The sequence below is a fragment of the Strigops habroptila genome, chromosome 5 (assembly GCF_004027225.2).
Source record: "Strigops habroptila isolate Jane chromosome 5, bStrHab1.2.pri, whole genome shotgun sequence".
Taxonomy (NCBI): Eukaryota; Metazoa; Chordata; class Aves; order Psittaciformes; family Psittacidae; genus Strigops; species Strigops habroptila.
In genome coordinates, this window is record NC_044281.2 from 26,445,336 (window position 1) to 26,467,810 (window position 22,475).

Here is a 22,475-nt window from a genome sequence, read left to right on the forward strand (position 1 = left end):
ATTGAAATCTAGAGGGAGTATATTGGGTCGAATAGTAAAAACTATGAAAAGGCTATGATTTCTGAGTGTGGAAACATGTTCCTGTCTAAGAATTTATAGCACAAAGAGCAAGGATGACTAGAGGAAAAAAAGAAAGTAATAATTTTTCTGTCAGATGCACATGATTATCAACGTTTTGTAAACTTAATTAGTAGAGAAGAATATATCCAAAATCTGATTAAATATTAGTGCCAGCAGGGCAGAAAATTAAACAGAGCATACACGTTAATAATCTATTAAATGCTCTATGAACTTTGAACAGCTGTAGCAGTTGTAATCAGGCATTTCTTTGTGGCATCCTACAGAATTGTGTAGGACTAGAAAGTCACTATTGGATTATTGCAGTGGGTGGAAAGTTAGAAGTGTCTGTCACTTCTGAGTGTGGAGGGAATCTCTGTATAGGACAGTATGGCTTTTGTGTTTAGCAGAGCTGTCATCTCCACTTTTATTTGAAGTGTTGATATTTATCTGTATCATGGCACTGTATCTGTATCATATTTATCTGCAAGATGGCTGAAGAGAATAACTTATGCAGAAATATGGCTACTGTTACTACCTTGCTATTTCTAAAAAAGAAAGCATATCAGTCAGATTGGTAAAATGGTAGGTTGCATTGCAAGCAGAATGATATTCTGAGGAATTGAGCTTTTAATTCTTTCATAGAAGATGTATGATACCCACTAGTTAAAATAAGTGAAAACAGAAGTATGAATGTGTGTCCAAAGTGTCCAAAAGAATAGAATTAACTGTAACTTCTTGAGTTAAAGTAGGAAACCAAATGTTAGACAATTTCAATGCTTTTGAGAAAGCATTATAGGGACTATCAATGGTGTGTTCATATTGGTAACCAATCCTGTACATGATGGGGAACTGCACAAAGGAAAAAGAAATAAGCTGGTAAAGATTAAAGGACCTTGATGAACCATGTGCTTCCCAAAGCAGAACGTAAGAACAAGTAGGATGCTATCCCTCGTTCAGACCAGCTACGCAACTGGCCCAATTCTCTCTATAAGTGTGGCCAGAAGCAAATCCACGGAGAGGAACTGAACAAGTATATGATACTTCCCTTTAGTACTCTTCCAGCATTTGGCACTTTTCAGCTGTTTGTTTATTAACCTGTAATGGATCTCCAGTCTCCCTTGGAGTTCATGTAAGCTTCTACACCTTTGGCAATGAATTTCACAAGTCTACTACTTGTTACATAAAGAGCCATATCTTTCTGTTTGTTTTGAACCTGTTTCCCACTGCTTTCTCATTATGAGCCCCAGCTTTTGAACTGAAAAAGGCAGTTAAAACTTAATCTCTTCTAACCTTTCTTTTTAAATCATCTACAATTCTGTGGGCCTTCAGTAATTTTAAGCCTAAACCTAATACGGAAAGATTTCAACATGTTGATACTGAACATGTGTATGCCTGGGATTCTGACAAATTTAGTATATGTGATCCTTGAACAATTTTTATATGACATAACCCTATATGTACAATTTTGAAAAAAAAAAAAAAAAATTCTTTCATTTTTTGTTTGGTTTTTGCTTGTTTTATTCCAGGCTTTATTTACATAAAGAGGGCTGTGGTTCTCAAATACCATCTCCAGAATAAGTAATTGATCTGAGTCAGCCTCTACAGTCGCTGATACTGCATGCAGTAGAAAGGAGGGCTCTTCATTAGTCAGTTGCTACTTGCTCTCAAATCCTGCTTCCTCTGCCTTTATATAAAAACAGAAGTGCAACTAATGCCAACAGACACAGATTCTGAAAATGGAAAGAGGTTTTTCCCTTCGTAAATGCCATTTCTTTGGGGTTTGGTTTTGGGGGGGGTTTGGTTTTTGGGGGTTGTGGTTTTTTGGTGGGTTTTTTTTTTTTTTTTTTTTTTGGTTTTTTGTTTGTTTTTCTTGGGGCTGTTGCGTTAGTGTTCCCTTGAAGTTTGTTTGTGGTGTGGTCTTTTTTGTTGGGTTTTTTTGACTGGTTTGGTTTGTTGGGTTTTTGTTTGTTTTGTTGTTATTTGTGGTTATGTATGTTTTGGTTATGTATGTTTGGTTTTTTGAAGTTAGGATTTGTTTGCTTTGTTTCTGCTTAATAGAAATGGAAGGAGGCAATATAAATTTGGAAAAACTGAAGTCTTTACCATTTATGAAACCACAGAAGGCTGTGTTGGAATGAGAATCTAAAAAGGCTACAAAAGTAAAGGTTGGGCATGGAACAGCAGGTTGAAGTTATGACTTTAATTTACGCCTGAGAGCCAAGGCATGGCAAAGTTTTGCAAACAGATCATGATAACTAATAATGTTTCTTACATGTTCTAAAACATACTCAAAAGAGCAATTTTCCAATATATATTTCTAGCTTAATAGCTTAATGAAACTTTTTTATTTATTAGAAAGTGTTTACTGTGTTCTCACAGTTGTAAATAGTCATACTAATTTGTGCAATGCTAAATGTTTTCTTCCAAATTCTAATTGCAACTGGGTTTAGTTATAGTCACATTCAGTTAAAAATCATTTTTGTAAGATTTAAGTGCATATTTTTAACCTAGAAAATGTTCTGGATTGAGTTATGTGGCATCATTTCTAAGAATAGCTTTTACAGTGACCGTAAGTAATCCTTACTACATTAGTCATCTATCCTTTGTTCCTTTTTAGCCTTTCCTTTGAGTTGTTTTTCTGTTCATCCTTATACATGCTAGATTATAAAGTAGAAGGTTGTTCTGTTTTGGCCTTAAAATCCAAGTGTAAGTATGTATTTCTCTCATCTTTTCACATACCAGCAGTACAATTTACTGCACAATGATACAATCCCAGGTGTCTGTGCTGTGCAATGAACGTAAATTAGGATTAAAGATTGTCAATTTTATTCTGAAAACCAATGCTAGGATAATATTGGCCATCTACCAAAGCTGTACAGGCTTGAAAAGTTTTGCTGAATGTGCACAGAACTCTGTTCAAGCATGGGCAGTTCACACTGGCAAAGGTCAGCTCTCTTTCGCATTCTGTAAGGCCTCTAATTTTTAATCGTTAGCATCTTTAAAAATTGCTGTGAGGGTTTTGCAGGAGATAAGGGATGAACACTGATTTGTAGTGTGATGGCACAAGGACAATTAAATATTTAGAGCTAGGAATATCTGAAGATTGAGGAGGTTGTTACAAATGCTGAAAAATTAGAGCATTGCTTTCTTGCTTATAGAAACCTGGGCTTTTCACAGAATAACATGTAAAGTTCATGCAAGTATGATCATATAAGTACATTTCTCTTTGGTTTGCTGTATGAATATGTGAAACAAATGGGAGTTATTCAGTTTGGGGGTGTGAAAGAAGGGAAATTAATTGTGCAGTAATAAGGAAATAAAGTGTGTGGTGAAACTAAGCAAACAGGGCCAAACCCAAGTGCTCAAGAGTGAATATTACATTGCAGATTGTTGTGTAATACACATGTTGTAGCAAATAGCAGTAACTAACTCCTTACTGCAAGTTTGCTATTTTTTTGCTCCCACCCGCTCCAGCTAAAGCAGTGTTACACTGTGTTGAGATGCCTTCTTACTTTCAGGTGAGAGTTACTTTATATCACACAGAGAGTTATGTTCTTTTTGAGTTCTTGACCTTTTCATGGCAAGGCTGTAATGGAAGCCTTTTCTGCATTAACTTTTATAGTGATATGGCTATGCAAATATGGATGTATCTCTCTGGGTAAGTGACAGCCTATGACAACAGATGGGATTTTTCTAAATCTAGGCACAGCATCTCCTTGCACAATACAAGTTAAATCTGTTGCATGATGGTCACCACAGAAACGCCTGCACTGGTTTGCAATGTTACTAATTATGGGCAAAGTCAGAAGGTTAAACTGGGTCATAGCTAAGCTGGAAGAGGTTAGCTTAGCTCACTGTTGAAGATTTTGCAAATTCAGCCAGCTGACTTTGTAGTGGAACAGTTGATAGGTCTTACACAGGCTGTTCTACTAGCTCAGATGTAATGGTAGTGACCCTCAGAAAAGGATGTCAAAAGCAGTTAGAAACTAAAATGGGGATTAGCATCCTAAATAGGCAAAGGCTTTTCTCTAGTGGCCATTTGTCGTGGCTAGCAGGATTGATAGATTCAGCAACAACACTACATTATAAAATTCAATATTGTCCTGAATGTGGGACATCATCAAATGGTCTGCTTCTGTGTGTGGATTTTTCTGTGCCATGTGTCCAGGGATAGTGATGAGAATTTGTTTTTAACAATAGGCAAATCTCAGAGAGTAAGGGCTCATAGGGGGTCTCTCAGTTAAGCCACTTTCCAAAATGACTAACAGCTAGCTCAAATCTTGATATTCCAAGCCTTTATACATGGTGCTGTTCTATGTATGTCAAAATCTGCTCAACTTCTGAAAGCATTTTAGCTGCATTCAAATGGAACATCACCAGAGGTAAAAGCTTTTCTTCACTGACAGACTGACTAGCGTAGATGCATGTCAAAACTGGTGCTGTTTCTGTAATAGCATAATAACCTGGATCTCCCTTATAGTCTGCTGCAAGATGTAGCTAGGCTTTCCCATTGGGTATTATGTCTACTGTTGTTTCCTTTTATATGGTGCTTATGGAAATGCAAAAAGAGATACAGTCACATTTTTTGAGTCTGCCTTTATGTCATTCATCAGAATATATTTCCTTCTGACCCTAAGAACATTCAGGATTATCCTGTAGCTTGGTGATTGCAGGTGATTCCTCAGTCTCTCGAACTGTCTCCACGTACCTCATTTCCAGACATAATGAAAGAAACATGAAATTCATGGTACATTCCCTTTCTTCCTTTAAATGTAGGTGAGTAGGCTATGGACAAATCTTTGCTCCCTTATCTGCTTACTATTTCCAGCAGCAAAGTTATCTGCTAACCCGAAAAGCAGAAGGTCATCATGTGTCCTCACCATAGCATGCACTAAAGAGAAACCTCTGTGCACCAGCCATTGCTTGCATGTGCTAATAAAATAGTTTCTACTGCTGTTAAATCGTCCCAAGAGAAATCAGAGGAGTAGAATTATGCGCTTACTTTTTGTAAGGCGCCGTACCTCGTTTTAATGGTTTCCCAGTCCTTAGCCATTTCCGGTGTGGTTTCAGTCCACCTGTAATTCTATCCAGAGCCAGATCAATTGTGCTTAGTGAAGGTGTGGATATCTACTGCATGAAAAATGAGAAGCACTATGACAAAAGACATCTCTTTCTTGCAGTGCTGAAAGTTTTCACTTGGCTTACAGAATTTTGAATGGAAGTTTTAACAGGCTTGGCATGGTAGTGTGTGTGTATAGCTTCACTGGGTACAGCAATTAAACACAATGCTGGCTGCTGAATTTGAAGAGGTTTACATAATATGATGATGACTTTTCAGTTCTTACATAGAAGAGATTTACTATGCATGTATTATAAACCTGTGATTTATAAACCTCATTGACTTCATTAGCCTCCAGGGGCTTCATTCTTGTTAGCTTGGAAATGTCTGTTAATTTTTATTATTATTATTATTATTTTATTTTTTAAATTATTACCTCATTAGAGTGAACACATGGCTCCAGATCTTTGCTTTGTGTAAATCAGCCAAGTCTTCTGTCTAACCCCAGCTGAAGATCCAGGCTGTAAATTAAAAGCCTATCCTTTCCAGTTGCCTCTTCCCATCCCAAAGGTTGGCTCAGGAGTTAGAAACATCCTCATACTAAGATAAAAGTGCATTTCAGTAACTTGTTTTCAGTTATTTCTCCCTGTTAAATCAGCAGTCTCTCAATATGTCTAAGACTTAGGCAGACATTACATATAAGATGTACATGTAAGATGTACTGCATTACGTATGAGATGTAATGCAGTAAATTTCTTCAAAGGAGGAATTAGAGGTAGGATGTTTAAAAATAAAATGCAAAAGTGTTGAAGACTGGGATTGCAAAAATTGTGAATGTTAAATGAGATTAGGTTTCAGTCTGTCCCGTTATTGTGAGTGGTATGAGGAGCTTCATTTTCATAGTTTTCTGAAGTTAATCTGAAGAGCATCTCATAAATTTTAAGGTAAACCACAAAAATAACTTTGCTAAAGTTGTTGAATTCCACTTAACAAGTGTCTTGGGTTGTTTTTTTTTAATGCTCTGTTATGCAAATTCGAAACCATCTTGCAATTAATGTTGGCTTGTGGCAGTCGTACAAGTTGTTGAGGGTTCGCTTTTCATAACAGGTTTGTCTTTCTTTATTTAAAGATACTGAAGAACACTTCTATGTAATCTATTACACTAAATCCCAATCAGTTTTATTTATAGTTGCCAGAACTAGGTTCCTAATGTCATCTTAATTAGAAACATGTGGTGAAAAAAGAGGCAACTTTTAAGTTGACACTATTTTTGAGTTAAAATCTGGCATCCCCTTTCTACTGACAGGCCTGACAACTGCAGCAGCAATCACCTCATCAAATCTCTCTGTTGTGTCTCTCCTGGTTTTTGGCATCCTTCCTGTCTAAATTTTTATCAGATGAGTGCTTTTTTTCTTGGCAAGTATTTTAAATACCTTCTTGTTGCTTTATCTCCGCACCATCACCCTTTGCCCTTAATGTCATTTCTCACATGTAAGACTGTGGCAGAATTCGAAACAAATTAGTTGGAACATGGATTCAAAGACCAGCTTTTCCTCTTGGCTCACTAGTATTTTCTCTCCTCACTTTTTAAACACCAGCATATCACAGATACCACAGGAACACTCAGGTTTCAAAATGCATTTTTGATGCTTTAAATCCTCAATGTTGCATCTACCTTCTTTCTACGATGACATGTCCTGTGATGCTTTTCTTTACCTTGCTGCTTTGCACCATTGAAAGGTTATCAGCTGGTGATATCTGGCTCTTTAATTCTGAGTTTTGGAAATACTCAGTAGGCTATGCCAGAATCTTTAAGGTATAGATGCTTGAGACCACAGCCAAACTACATATCCTTTCTGCAGTTTTTCTCAAATCTGAGCTGGAATACACTTTCTTGCAAGAATTCTGGTATTTCTTCTACTAGTGGCTGTTTATTGCAAAGTTGATTCTGAACCTTGAAGTTCAGATGAAACTAAGAAGAATGTTTTGGGGGAAAGTTATCCAAATAATTTGTTTCTTTGAAGAAATACATAAATATTGGATGACATTTGCAAGCTGAATTCATATGAATAAGGATAATTCTAGTATGTGTCCAAAAAAATTTTTGTTTATCCTACAAGACTTCAGTTATATGTCTTTTCTAAAGATTAGAAAAGTGCTGAATCTTAGATGACATTTGTGAGTAAGTATAGAAAAGTAGAATTCTTCTTCCCCTATGTATATTTTTAAAAAATGAAAAATAAGTTTCGTGGAAGCAGAATCCTATTGGCTTTTTATTTTTCAGTTGAGGTTTGTCAGACTCTTAAAATTTATGGTTCAGCACCCAGCCTAAGTTGAGACTGCTTTTTGTAGCTTAAAGGGGGGGGGGGGGGAAAAGGGGGGGGGGAAGAAAAAAAATTAACAGTTTTTGAGTCTTAAACAAATCCATGGTTCCCAAAGTAGTGTTACAGAGGCAACCTTGTTTTGTGATAACCTGATTTAAGAATTTTTACAGAGTTGACCTATCAGCAAAATAGACTTGGACTAAAAGTCCATATGGGCTTTTGTGTTCTGAGCCTTAGGTTCAAATATGTGGTCTGCAATGTAGATAAAATGTTCTGTGTGAAAGATGTAATGCGTGGACACAACTAGTAATCATTGCCCACAGTATACAATGTACAGGACTCTTTAGAAGAAAAAGCATTGTCCCTAGAACTTTTTTCTATATAGTACTACATTGTCCCTAGAACTTTATTCTATATAGTACTAGAGAGGTGTTAAAAACCTTTCTGATACCTTTTCATCATTCAAATTTTGTGGCCACATGACTATCAACTGATTGTTAAACAATCTGGATGTGCAAGTCTTCATTAAGTTCCAGTTACTGTCCCACCAGAGTTTTTTGTGAGACTGCTGTGTTAATATAAAAAGTGAAATACAACTGCCTTGAAATGAGTTTTAAACCTGAATAGGTACAACAAAATTAGTGACAGTATAGACAGCTCTAATTGCTGATGTCAAGGACAGCCTCTGTGGGCAGGGGTCCATGTCCAGTAATTTCTGCCCAGTAACAGGGGTTAGTATCAGTGGTGGTTAGCGGTGGTTAGTATCAGTCTGCAAAACTGACTCCATTTCTCCTGGAAACCATATCAAAATTGCAAAATCATATTTAGAAGCTGCTGGATTGCCATTAAGTTTCAATGTAGTTATTTTTGCATTACTAAACACTCTGTATTTAAACAATCGAATTCAGTGATGAAAGGTGCTGGCTCCAATTCCCAACTATTTCTGTATTGTTATTTTTTTTCCTTCTTATGCGCAGTTGTTTCAGAAAAAAATATTTCACCTGTTTCAAAGGCTGCATTGAAATGAAAATTTTGATTGAAAAAATGAATTTTTTTACCAACTTCCATTTTGTTTGATACTGACATCTTCATTCTGTAGGAATACAGGAAATAAATATTTGTTTGTTTTCTGGGATGGGTTTTGTTTTCAGTTGTGATCTAGTTTGAAATTAAATATTTAAAAATGCTGTGTTACAATAGAGATTAGGCTTCTTTGCTTGCAAAAAGTAAAATAAGGTGTTCAAGTTGGAAAAAAAAAAAGATTCAAATTATTCAGACACTTGTCAAAAGGACTTTTAAAGCAAAACTCTGTATAATATAAGTTTTGCAGTTTTAAGTCTACTTTCAGGGACACAATATGTCATAAAAAGTCTTTGTAATTTTTGAATCTGTACTGCAGTGCTGTCATTTTAAGGATGTTCTTGAAGTGTGCAAAATACTGTCTAAGAATGTGTCTTTTGTGGACCCCAGGCCATCAGTTTGTCCCATCTACTGCATGGGGAAGGGGTGGAGGAGAGGCTAACTGTGCTTTGAGATGTAATCCATGCTATTGAAGTATTCCCTCAGTGTATTACTTTTCTGGAGGTTAAGTCCTTCAAAATGTGAGCCTAAAATTAATTTTGTCCAATTGTATTTTCAAAAATAAATTAATATAGAAGCTCTCACAGAGAACACTATATGCTGCTGAATGCTCAACAAATGAAACTGCTCTTCAGGGTGTCATGATCAGGCAATAAACTTCAAATGGTTTTGAATTTGAGTAATGGAGCATTAAGGAAACATATTAATTAAGGTAAATTTGGCAATTTTATTGGAGCCAGTTTTCTGATTTCTTTAGTCAATGAAGAGCAGTGTAAGCTGCTGGACACAGAGAGTATTTTGAGATGCTGGCTGCTTCTTTTCATTGCCTGATGGGAGTTAAGCTCTTCTGAATATCCAGCTACAGTTGTAGTGCTAAATTCTTTTGAAAACTCCAGCTGTAAATCCCAACCTAGTCAACTAGTGAAGTGGGTTCATTTTCCAATGGTAGCACCTACCCTCTATGAAGGCAGCAGAAGCAGCTAAGTATGCAGGATTCATTTCTGCAGATACACATCTAAACTCTTGGGGCAGGTGTTTTTAAAGTGGCTAAGCGCTAGGCTGTAAGGGCAAGAGCAGTGTGGTTAAAGCTTTTAAGAGCAAGAGAACAACACATAATATGCTGATCGGGTGCATAACTGACTGAAAGTCTCTAGCTGTCAATGTTTTCATTAGTGAAGTTGCCTAAGTATTTCATGCTCTGCTGGTGCACATGTCAGCAGAGGCTCCATTTTGACTGTGTGGAGGCTTTGATGGCTGAGTCGTTCCTTGGCCTCTTGAGGTTTGCAAATTCCAAATCCCCTGAAAGTAATAGTGCATGTCTGAGTGGGCAGCATACAATTCAGTGCAGGTCATGGCAGTCAGGCATGTTCACTCCAAAACACCAGGCAGAAGGGTAACGGCACACTAGTCACAGTGTGCATTATGAATGTCCAGGAGAGAAAGAAGGTTTCCCTCTACCTCTCCAGCACTATCTGACCATTTATTTTCATCTTCATCTCTTGCACTCTATTGAGAATCCTCTGTTAGTTCTTCCTTATGCTGCAGATCACAGTGCTCAGTGATGTGCCCAGTTGTCCTGACTTCAACAAGTATACCTGGATCACACCCCAGCTGGGAGTATGTGTTTCCCGTGGAGAACCATGAGACTTGAGCTTGTTGCTCCAAAGGCTGGAGTCTGTGCAGCAGCTTCTTGCCCAGGCGGTCAGAGAAGTGGAGCAGAGACTTGTTTCTTCCCGGTAGAGATGTGTATGGGGGACCAGAATTGCCGTATATTGCAGAACTCAGGTTTAACTTCTGGATATTTACTTTTCTCTATAGTTGCATTATAGGGATCTTAAGTGCTAGCTGTTAACTTAAAAAAGTGAAATGTTTCTTTTATTGCCAGTTTACTGTCTTTGTGGCTTTAGGCCTATATATGATTCCCCTCACCCCACCCCCCCCAACCCCCCCCCCCCCCCGCCAAGTGCTGGAATTTGTTAAAAATAGGATTTAGGGACTTTGGTAAATTTAATCACAAAATACTTTAAATTCATTTGAAAATATCACTGTATGAACATTCATAAGTTTTTCTTCGACACTCACAGTATATAATATGCAGTTGCTTTAGTAAGTCATGTCACAGAAGAGTAACCATTAAAATGCATACAATCCTGCTTCATAATGTAGAGCCTTCCAAGGACTGCACCCCCAAAGGGTGGTTCAGTCACCACTTTGCATCACAGTGACATGTTGTTACTTAACAAGCAACAACAAGGAATTTTGGATGTTTCGTATACGACAGCCAAGGCTTTAACTGACCTGTCCCATGGAAATGAAGATGAATTGTAACTCTCCAGTCTGCTACCAAATGTTATTCGTAGTTATTTTCCAGTCTGACATAGAACATGTGCTGCAAGGCAAAGGCCATGGCACAAATGGACAATCAACCTTCTTTTGAATTTCTAACTGTAATTTTGAGGCTCAGTTTTGATATCACTTAAAATAGCATGTAACTGTGCGGAGAAGAGAAAGTTACAATCTTATGTATTAATAGAAGAAAGTACTAGGAATTGAGATGTTGATTTATTAAAAGATTTTGTGGAATAGCAAACCAAAGCTCTTAAAGCCTTTGTTCAAACAGAATGCTTAATACGGGGATTTAGGACTAAATACACTTTTTCAGTATAATGTAATGCTGATTTGTAGAATCAGTGCACAGGAAAAATATTAAAACAATAATGGTGTTGGAAGAAAGTTAAGCACATCTTTACGAAAAGCCAACATTGCATGAGCAGGCTTATTGCTGGTATTGTTCTATTATTGCATTGTAGCATGTGCAACATCCAGGTCACTGGCAGTGCAAACCAGACAAACTTAAGCTGTGATGAGTGATACTGAAGGGGGGGCAGGGTAAGGGGCCCTGTGTGTTTGGATCTGGATTGTCTCAAACTCAAACCCCAAGCAGAGATTCAGTGCTGGCAAATACAGCAAGAGTCTGTGGGGAAACTCTGCAACTGAAGTCTGCAGGGAATGCGAAAGAGTAGTTCCAGATAGGCCACCTTGAGAAAGGTATTAGGTGTAGCAGGACATGCTGGTGTTCTGAACACACCGACAGTTATGAGCTTTTTAAGCAAATGTTTCTCATTTCTTTTTTCTCTTTGTTAGTTAAGTTGAATTGGGTGGCTGGTGCTGAAACAATTTAATCCTTGTCTACAAAGCAATTTATTGCAAGTTATTGCATCTTATTGCAATTGATTGCTTTATTGTTGTTGGCGTGTTCTGTGCTTTTTCTCTTAGAAATTTCATTTTGCAAATGTAGTAATAATATTTTACATGTGTAGAGTGCCTTTCATCACAAAATACTTCACAAACTAGGTAGAGTTTTTGCAGTCAGTTGTTTGGAAGAGACTTCCACTAGTATCAGGACACACAGCCATCTTTGCCTATATAGCCTGGCCAGGCTGATGCTTTATCATGCTATCTACTTTCTTGTAACCTATATTGTCAACTGAGTAATAAATAGCCAGCATCATTCCTGGCTCAGATACATTTACTGCTGTGACTCAAAACCTGAAGTACTTTCTGGGTAGGAGAACAGCTTCAATTATACTGGCTGGCACCCCGTTTGCCTGATTGGCCACAAAACTAGGAAAAGTGTAAGAAAGGAACTTGAGAACTAAACAAATGTATTTCTAAGTCTTGTTATTTTCTTTATATGCATTGTTTTAAGTGGGTACGATTTTCAAAAGTGTTACTGATCAAGATCCTGAGTTTATTTGACCAACTTCTGTTGGTTTTTTTCATGTTTGTCTCATATTTATTTTATTGTGTGCTATGGCCTAAAGCTAAGACACTGTATTAATAAAGTTGACCAGCTAGAGGTAAGGGCATAAAATTCTATGCTTTGTGATATGTTGGACTTAAGCTCAAGAAAATCCTTGGAAATTCTGTGGTATTCAGTGAAAGAACTGAATTAATTTAAACTGAGCTGCACACAACCTTTAAAAAATTAAATCTACTATGTATATGGATAATACTTCTTAAATATTCAGCCTATGTTACTTACTTTTATTCAGTAGATTTTTGCTGTCTCCACAAAACTTCCATGTAAAAGGAAAGGCTAATCTACTGGTTCAGACAAAAGACTTAAGCTCAGCTGATCTGTGTTCTGTTTCCTTTTTTTTGTGTTCTTGCATTTTTTTCTCCATCTGTAAAAAGGAGATGGCAGCACTTCACTGCCTCATGATTGTTTAAGAATGAATACATTGATTGTGAGACGTTCAAAATGATTGAGCCAAGTATGCAACTAGGACAATTTATACATGAAGATGCTTTCAAATGAGAAGCTGGGATATTTTTGTCTTAGAGAAGTGTGGAGAAACAGATAAACTATCTTGCTTAAAGTATTTAGAAGTGAAATGGTTAACAAAATATATATACAGGCAATGTTTAGGTTTCAGAGTTAACACCCTATTGAGATGATTGAAAATAGTTCACATCTTGCTGAACTGTCATTTTGAGCTGTCTGCCAATTTAAGAACATATTGCTGCCTCAGTTAACATATGGTTCGAGTTGATGCAGTTTTCTGTGCAACCATGAGAGCTAGACACATCATTATATGAAAATGAAAACAAATGGCTGAGTCCTGAGCTCGCTGCTTTAGGCCTCCCTGTTGTAAGCATGAGTTCAAAGCCACCTAGCCTTCGCATTTGGAGATTCCTGCAGCATGAGAGTTTAGGTGTGATGGTGAGCCACAACAACCTGCCTCTGTGGCACACAGCCTGTAAGGGACATTCACAGGAAAGAAGTTTTGCAGTGTGAGCACCATGGCAAATGATCCCCTGGGTTGCTGTACCAAATTTGTCAAGATTTAGTTAGATCCTGGCATCAGTGAGCCTCCTGTTGAGGTTTCTGCTCCTTTACTGTGTCACTGGTATTGCAGATATGTTATACTGGGCACATTAAAGAACTGATCCCCAAGCTTTTGCCGCATCTTAACTGAGTTCTACTCTAAGTTAATGCTGGCAAATAGAAAAATAAAGGTGAAAGTTTCTAAGGAAACACTCTCTTCAGCAAGCACCATGAGGTAGCTTTTGATATCCAAAGAAGTAAAGTTGGAAAATTTTCCACTGAATTTATAATGGCTCCATTCTACGACACCTGCAATTGTTTTGTATACTATCTAGATTATTTTTTTTTTCCATTTGTGATAGAAACCATCGTTGTGCTACAATTTGCTTTTCTTAATTTAAGTTACAGTTTTAGCGCTGCATCTTTTTTCTACTTAGGCTCAGTAAATTTTGCAGTTCCCTTGTTACCTGGGTATTTTCATTGCTGTTCCTCATGTCTCCTGTCACAGTAGAAAAATTAATTCACTAAAGCCAAATTATATTTAAATTTTATTGAAGGTCTAACAAAAGCCAACACTAAAACAAAATAAAAAATTGAAGCTGAGTTTTCATCTTTCCTTTGTGCAGTGGCGCAGGATGCAGACCAGAGAGACTCAGGTTATGTGTACAGCATAAAACTGTCCAGATTTGCATAAATGGATTTTTTTTCTTTGTACATATGGCTTTATAACTGGCTCATTTCTCAACATTCCTTTTGATTCAACTTCCAGATTCAAAGAAATCTAAACATCTGACCAAAACTCATTTCATTTTCTCCTGCCTATTAGAAGTAAGTATTTGTGTAAAATGAAACTACAAATCAGCTTGGGTTTGCTTGCGAGATTGATGAACCATAATGAATCTTTAAATGAACTCAGTCTAAATTTCAAGCATGTAATAAAACACAAAAGCATACCCAAAAGTCACTTTGAGTGTATCCTTCTGTATCTGGTAATTTATTTTTAGGTCACTTATTTTGGGGCATTTACAAGCTGGTTCAACTGACAGAGAAATGGCATTTAGCAATCCCACCTGTAGATTGCCTATATACGTACTGGTGTACAAATTGCAGAGGCATGCACCAAATGGCAGATTTTTGGCTGATAGGGTAATAGCAGGGCAGTATTTATTTCTTTGGAGCTATGCTGCTGGAGGATATAAGCCAAAATCTCTTGCTGCTCCACAGATCAAGTTGTTCAGATAAGTCATCACCTCCTCTGTGTTACTTGGACCTGATTAGAGCCTGCTACTCCCCTCTGTGCCTTAGCAGAGAACAGCCTGCAGTGGGATCACAACTCACTGTAGATGTAAAGAGGCCAGGCTGGACTGTTCAGGCAGGTGGAGCATGGCATCAGCTTTGCATTGTGAGGATTACAATAAACAGGACATCACATTCACAACATATGTTTTGTAGTTCACACATACATTGTTTGCCTTTTCTAAATCTTTGTAGAAATATTTATTTGGCAAAGTTGGTAAATCATTTCCTAGACTTCCATGGCCGTGTTTTTGATTATCTTCTTCAGTCTCACAGACTTTCTGAAGTGATATCCTTGTGTAGTTTACTGCATTGGTTCTTTTGCATTGGTTCTTTTATGGCTGGTTTTATGCTGGATTCGGATGCTCTGTCCAGAGTTCTCTTCACCCAGGTTATTTAACAGTAGGATGATCACTGATATTAGAAGCAAATTGTCTCATTCTTCCTTGTTTTCAAATGTATTCGTAAATCCAAATTTTAAAATGGCAGCACAGTGACCGTTGCTTTTGGGTAGACATCATTACATCCTAAATGATGTATTAGGCCTATGTGGAGATTTCTCTGTTACAGGGTGCTATTATGCTTATGTTCCTGTCTGCAATAGGGAACCTGTCAGATTTGTCTGATTAGAGATCTTCATTTTTGGAATCTAGATTACTGCCATTAGGCTCAATGAGTCTAATGCCCTACCACTGTGTGTTTACCTAGCACAGTGACACTGCTTTATTTATAAGTAGCGAAGAGGAAAGAAACCAGGATGCATTTCATTGATCTTTCCATGTTGTAAATGTAAAATCCATGTGCGTTTTTGTTTGTTTTATGGCTGTTCTCTTTCCTTTTCCTTATTTAATATGCACTTCATACTGTGCCAAGGGGTCAGTAGGGCAAATCAAGGAGCCAGATGGTTTACCTCTACCCTAAGGAAACATACCAATGTTTAGCTGGGCATTTTACCAAATAAAAGCAGGACTAGAATCCACAATAAATGTGAGAGTTGGTTAAAACTGCATCCTTTTCTTAGATTCACAGCTACAACCTCCTTGAGGCATGAGCTTTTTACACTTCACTGCTGCTTTCTAGCTTTCTTCAAGTAACTGCATCTTAGAAGATATTAGAGGGGGGTGCAACTCATTTTATTTATGGCCTTTGCACAGAAACAAGTTTCAGTTATTTTAATCTGACTGAAATAAGAAACCATAATCCATGGATGAAAAGACAGTGGACAAACTCAGTTAAATCCCTGGTACCCTGAGGATGTATATTTTGTCCATTTCTGGATTTTTATGTTCCTTTTTTTCTGCTGTTATTTCCAACTTTAACTTTTGAAAAGCCAAGCAGTTTAAGTGGCCAGGCCTGGGGAGCTTATTTGTATGCAGCACAAATTTCAGGATCTGTTCCCAAGCCTGTGCAGAGTGAAAAATGGCCTGCATTTTCTTGATAGCCCATGTGGTTGTAAAGAATAAATGGCTAATGAATTACAGATGAACATTGACGCAAATTAATCTTCCTGATGTCCCTGGGTTATATGGCAGCCATTTAAAAGTTTAATCAATACACTAAAGTTGAAAACATGCAGGCACTGCAGTTGTTTGGATGTAATAAACATCAGAGGGAAACGGGAGGCTTGTACCCAGTCCATGTATCATAATGACAGGTATTTATGTTTAATGGACTAAATATTTTTTATTGGAAGAGAGCAAATGTCAGCTTAACTTTGTAAGCCCCACATTCAACTTTCCTTTGAGGTTGGTGAGAGACGGCTGACATGTCATTGAAAATGAAATGTAAAAAAACCAATTGAGACAAAGCGAGGATAAGGAGCTGTTTTGCCAACAAGATGTTGCTTTAATGCTCTGCAACTATTCATTAAATAAAATGTAAACTCTACCATTTCAAATGTTGCAGTAAAATGGTTTACTAGGGCAGACTTTTAATGGTTATTAGGGAAAACAAGAGCCAACTGCTGCCAAATATGCTTTTCTGGGAAACATTTTATTTGAAAAGTCTTTTCCTGAGTTACAATTTCAGAAGATTTATAATTATGGAACAGTTGTTCCTCCTCCCTCCCTTTCCCCCTTTCCTTTTTTTGACAAAGAAAAACAGAAAAAATAACTTTAAAAACAACCATTTGATGGTCCTTTTTCCCCCCTTTGAACAGAGTAATAGCTTTATATAAGCTTCCCGGAGGCTTGGATATTAATTGCACTTGAAGTCAATAAATTTTAGAGCCATGTGTGTCCAGAACTTACCCATCATTGCTATAAATGGGGAAAGAGGCTATACAAGACTGCCAGATTCACCAGGCCTGCAGAGTTTCTCCACTGTGTGACAGACTACTTTTGGCTTTACCAAAGACTTTAAGACAGAGAGTGCATTGCGGGAGTGGCAGAAATCTCTTATTACTAGAAAGGCACCTGAAATATCTAACTTCTGTTTGGCAGGCAGGCAATTTTATTTGAAATCATTTTAACAATTTTATTTTGTCTCAGCATCTCCTTGTTATGTGACATCAGGTTCTACTTTAGATAAGGCAGCTACTAATATTGTCAATAAAGCCAGATTTGGCTAAATAATCTAGATTGATAGTGTCATGTTTATAAGAGATTATGCACTGCTTCTTGATACCAAAATAATTGTTGAAGAAGCATCTGAAAATGTTACTCTTGTGTACTCCCTGAATGGTGAACTATTTTTGTTTTTTGAGCAAGCCCACAAATAAATATGTGTTTACACCATGAAAAGTAAAATAATAAAATGAGTACGTTGGCCACACAGTCTGTGAAGGCTGAAGAACCCATAGTGCAACACAACATTGAAATCATGCAAAAATGGCCTTTTCTCCACCTCTTCTGCTGACCCAGCACTTGTCCCAGAAAGAGTAGCTTCCTAGCCTCAGGAAGCTAGTGTGGCCTAATGTGATGATGCTTCCAGACATGCTACTTTCTTCTGATCTTACATCCTGCAGTAGAGAGTTGGTTGCTCCTTCCATTGTATGGCCATACCGCGCATTGTCTAGGATTTACCTGGAACGCAGTGTAAGGCAACTGAGCAATGACACACTGTTTTATGGCCATTAGAAATGGTCTATGGAGTAGTTCTGAGCTGACTTCAATGTGACTGGTGAAGGGGAAGGTTGGAGCCTTGTTATTGTCATAATTAAGCATTGAAGTCTTAGAAGCAGGGTTGCAGTGTCCTGCTGAATTAAGTTACAGTTTGGTTCAGTTTCAAAAATTGTCTTCCATTTCATAAAGCTCAAAAGCAGTTTTCCAAAACTGCTCAAAAGCAGTAAGCTTTAGTGGCATGTGAAGTAAAACAGCAGCTATCTGCAGCAAAACATTAACAAGATTGCACCAGACAGAGGTGGTTCTAGTAGAAAATTGAGGTAAAGAGTGTGTGACATGAGATTGATTCTCTCTGTCAGATGGAAAACTCTCTTTTCAGTAACTATTCACAACAGAATATGAAGTCCTTTGTAAAATGGTACGTTGGGGAGTGCAAGCTGCCACTATCTAGCACACTACTCCCACAGCAGAAAACGTAATAAAATTATTTTCTTGGTCAACCCATTATACCATTTGACTAAATTATGTCAAGTTAGATTTTTACAACAAGAAGCTTGAATTTCAGACATATAAATCCTTTTTAATATGGTTTCTCGATATTTAAACTTTGTAGAGAGGCTGCTGCTATGTATTATAGACTTCATGGATAAAATATAGGGGGAAAGAAAATACCTGTTGTAAAAGTTTTTCTTTAAAGCAAAAGGCAGAAAATGTGAGAACTCCAAGACTCCATATTTGAAGTGAGGTTCAACTTCAGATGAGAGAAAGTATCTAAATGTTGGCAAATGACAAAATTATCAGTGATTAAACATGGCCTTTTGAGAGTACTTTTCTTTCAGTTCAAAGTTACGTGGGTGTATATATGTACCTAAGTACAGCAGTCTCTCTGTCTTGAAGGTTTACCAGCCCAGACACACAAATCTACCTGCTCACCCTTTGACTTAATACGTGATGATTAAAATAGTTAATGGTGGTTTATTTGTCCATCAAAAAACTTGCTTCTGACTAGTGGTTGGGTAATGTTTTGCAAGGCTGATACATACCATGCATTTAAGTACATATTTGTGTTGCATTTTTTCCCATATTGTACCAGTACAACAAAGATACATGGTATGTCTATCAAAGTCAAAATCTTGAAATAGTGATACAAAGCTATTAATCTAAAATAATTTTAACCTAATTGGAAAAAAAAAATAGGGAAGCATGATTTAGCAAAATACCTTTTTCTTTGCCATGTTCATTTTGAATTCCTCAGGAATACAAATGTGATGTTAAAGGGTGAAAGCAGTTTGAGAATTATGCCAGTTGCAGCCTTCTTGAACTGGGACCCACAGCCCTGACAGCTATTAAAAAAATGAAGTAACTTTTTGTTCTGATTTTGTATAATGAATGTATGATAAAAAGGGATTTACTTCTACGTTATCCTGCAGGTGTAACTCTGCTGTCTGTCAGTTTATCCTGTATTTTATTTTGATGACGAGAGAACATTAGGGAGAAAAAAAAATCTCTTCTTCAAAAACCTTAACAGGGAAGAAAAAAGTCTTAAGACAATGTCAGGTATTGCTGGTTGTTTGTGATGGTTGAAGAATTATCTGAAAACAAAGAAGTCTTTCACAATGTGTCTAAACCACAAAAGCTTTAATAACATTTACATCTGTGTATCATCCATGTCTCCAAATGCAAGTCATGAATAACACATAAACTAGCATATATAGGGAACAGAAGTGCTAGCACATCATTTAAAATCCAACACACCCCATCATCAGTGGAATCAAATACACAGCGGGAATGGTTCCAGTTGATAGACACACAATGAAGTCATTGAAAATGAAAACATATTAATTATGTTCCTAAAGGTTAAGATAGAAGTGGCTGAGTTCTCTAATCCTGGAATAATATTGATGCCCCAAATCGTTGCAGGAAAAGTGTGTAACATTTCAGAAACTGCGGAAAATTTTAACCACACTTATTTGTATCTCACCCATGACTGACTCCACAGCATGGGGAGTGGCAGGGGGAAGAGCACGAAGTGCAAGACAAAGACAAAACCAGAGAGAATTATCAACAAAAAAAAGATGTTCTTGGTCCAAACAAGCCACTTGCACTACATGAGCTAAGTACAAGAATAGACTATTTCTAAACTGCAGCTGTTATGTGCTTAAGCAAACCCTGCTGAGAGAACCGCTTTGTAGAACACCTCTACTAACACAGACACACAGAGTGCCCTTTAATAGAGGAATTCAAAGTGCAGTGTTTAAGGGAAACCTTTTCCACTTCCAAATTTTCCTGTGCTTATTACAGGACGTGATCCTAGCTTGTCACTTTGACATACATTTCCCTTAAATATTTTCTATTTTCATTATCTTTTTGCCTATAGTAAATCAAAACAACAGAGGCTAAAGGCTGTGCGTGTGTGTTGGGAAATGAGTAAGGGGGGCTGAGGGGGAATGCTCAAGTTGTGTGATAGAAAATGATAGGTGTCAGAAAAAAAAAAAACACTAAAGACCTAGTGTGGTCATGGTCATTTTCTTTGTATAACAACATTTTTTTGTTTGTTTGTTTGTCCTTGAGGACTAGTAAGATCACTCATATGACAGTTAATTTTAGATGTATTCTTTCCTAGTCTTCTCTTTTCTTCTCCCTCTGCCAAATCCTCATCCATGCATCTCTGACACAAAACTATATAGCACCTGAGTTCCTAACTATATTGACTCCACTGTATTGGTGTGCTGAGTGCCCCCGATCCTTTATGTCTTTATGCTAAAACCCAAATCTTCCCAACAGCAAGGGGTTTATCGTCTGCTTTCAATGTGCTTTAAAACTCTAAGCTCTCAGAAATGATGCTTCCGTGATGGCTGAATGTAATTACAAAATAATATGGGTACTTTGTCTTATTTTCAGTGAGTGATACTTGCTGGTTTTGCTGCATGTGTTCATATTGGGGCTCTTCCTTCAGTGTACTTGATGCCAGGCATTTGCAAATTTCAGCCTTTGGGCTTTAAATGTTGTGCTGTTTCTTCTGTTCCTTATTCACTACAGATTATGTATAATTGATGACCTGCATTTACAGACATGGGTGGTATACAGATGTAAATGTTATTATAGCTTTTATATTTTATGTTCTCTCTGAAAGATCATTTTGTCTTTGAATAATACTCCTGTTCAGATTTTGGGGTGTTTATCTCTAAAAGAGAATATGAAATGGATGTTGCACATCGTATATTTCTTAAAAGTAATTTGGAATTTTAGGGTATTGGGATTGGTGGTGACTGATACACTGCCTGGATGAGATATATCCCTTTGAAAATAACAGCGCGAGTACATGCCTGCATCTGTCTAACCTCATAATTCACTTTCACATTGGGTTATGGATGTCTGCATTCAGTGAGTCTATCTTCCCTTTAGGTATTATTTCAGCCCTTTGAGATAATAAGGAAAGTTTAATTGCGTTGTTAATTGATTTTTTGCACAACATTATTACCTTGATTGATTGCAGAGTTGATGAAAATGTTAGACACAGGCAGCGTAAAGTATCAGCCCAGTAAGGAGTGGGAGCCTTGTGGAGAATAGATAACCTTGATGTTAAGAGCTATATCCTTCAGATACGTCTTCCCTTGACATATTGATGGCCCTTGAAAAGGGAAAAGCTGATTGTATGCAGAATGCAATCATTAAACCCACTTCAGCTGGCTGTTGATTAATTTGTTTTTTCCTGAAGGATCTAGTTAAAGAGAAGGCCTCACTAATATCAACAGCAGCCATTTTTGAAGCTTCAGATTATTCTTAACCCTCTCCTAGAAGAAAGAAAAATGATACTATTTTGGTTTAGGCAGGCAAATTGTCTGAAAACATTCAGTCCAACTGCTATTTGGGAATTATAACACTCACTTTACCCTGTTAACTACTGCTTCCTTCATGACCTCTCTTCCTCCTGCCTTCAGTATTCAGCTTTGCCAAAGCCACAGCTAGCAGAAAGTCACATTTGATGTTTTCTGAGTAAGGCTAGTGTCTGTTCTCAGCAGAGATGCCAACAGGGATGTCAAGCTTGTTTTGCCCAAAGACTGAAATACTTCAGTAGCATATTAGCTGCTTCCTGGGAGCCTTTCTGAAAGGACCAGAGAGTTCACTGCACACATGTAAGTGGTTAAGCTTTTCTTATCCCTGAAAAGATCTTTCTTGTATATTTTTTAGTTATTGCTTTTGAGATCTTTGAGGTCTTCAGTAGGGCAGTTGTGCTGTGCATTGCTTCTGTTGGAGAGCACAAAGGATGCTGTGGAAGTCAGTGTGCCTGCTACTTGCTACTGCAGGACAGAGACTGTTCAGTGCTGCTACAGGTTTAACAGAAGCAATTGTGTCCTGCTGTGGACTATGTTTAACCAAACAGTGACTGTATGTAACTGGCTTTTCCACGGTGAATTCATGCAATGGTCTAATCCTGAACTACCTGCTATCTTCAGAGCACTTTCTATTTTAATACCACCCACTTTGAGAGTGAAAGTGGAGAGTATTACCTGTAAGAGTCATTGCCTAAATGACCTTCTGGTGGTAGATGGAGCTTCCTTGGCAGAAAAACATTCTCTGGATTGAGGGACAGCTTCTGTCTTAAGCATTTCTTGTATTTGTATCAGCAAATGACCCAAGACGTCTAAAATATTTATTTAACCAAGCTGCACGGAATATCTTGGAAACAGAATGTGGTGGAGGTTTTATCCTTCAGTTAACTATTTAAAAGACATTTGGTGAAGTAGTAGATAGCAAGTTAT

The 22,475-nt window shown here is 37.4% G+C and overlaps 1 protein-coding gene across 3 annotated transcripts in view; it reads left to right on the forward strand.

The window, feature by feature from the left end:
• Positions 1 to 22,475, forward strand: part of LRMDA (leucine rich melanocyte differentiation associated) — a 709,877-nt gene that overhangs the window by 674,164 nt on the left and 13,238 nt on the right. The window lies entirely within an intron of this gene.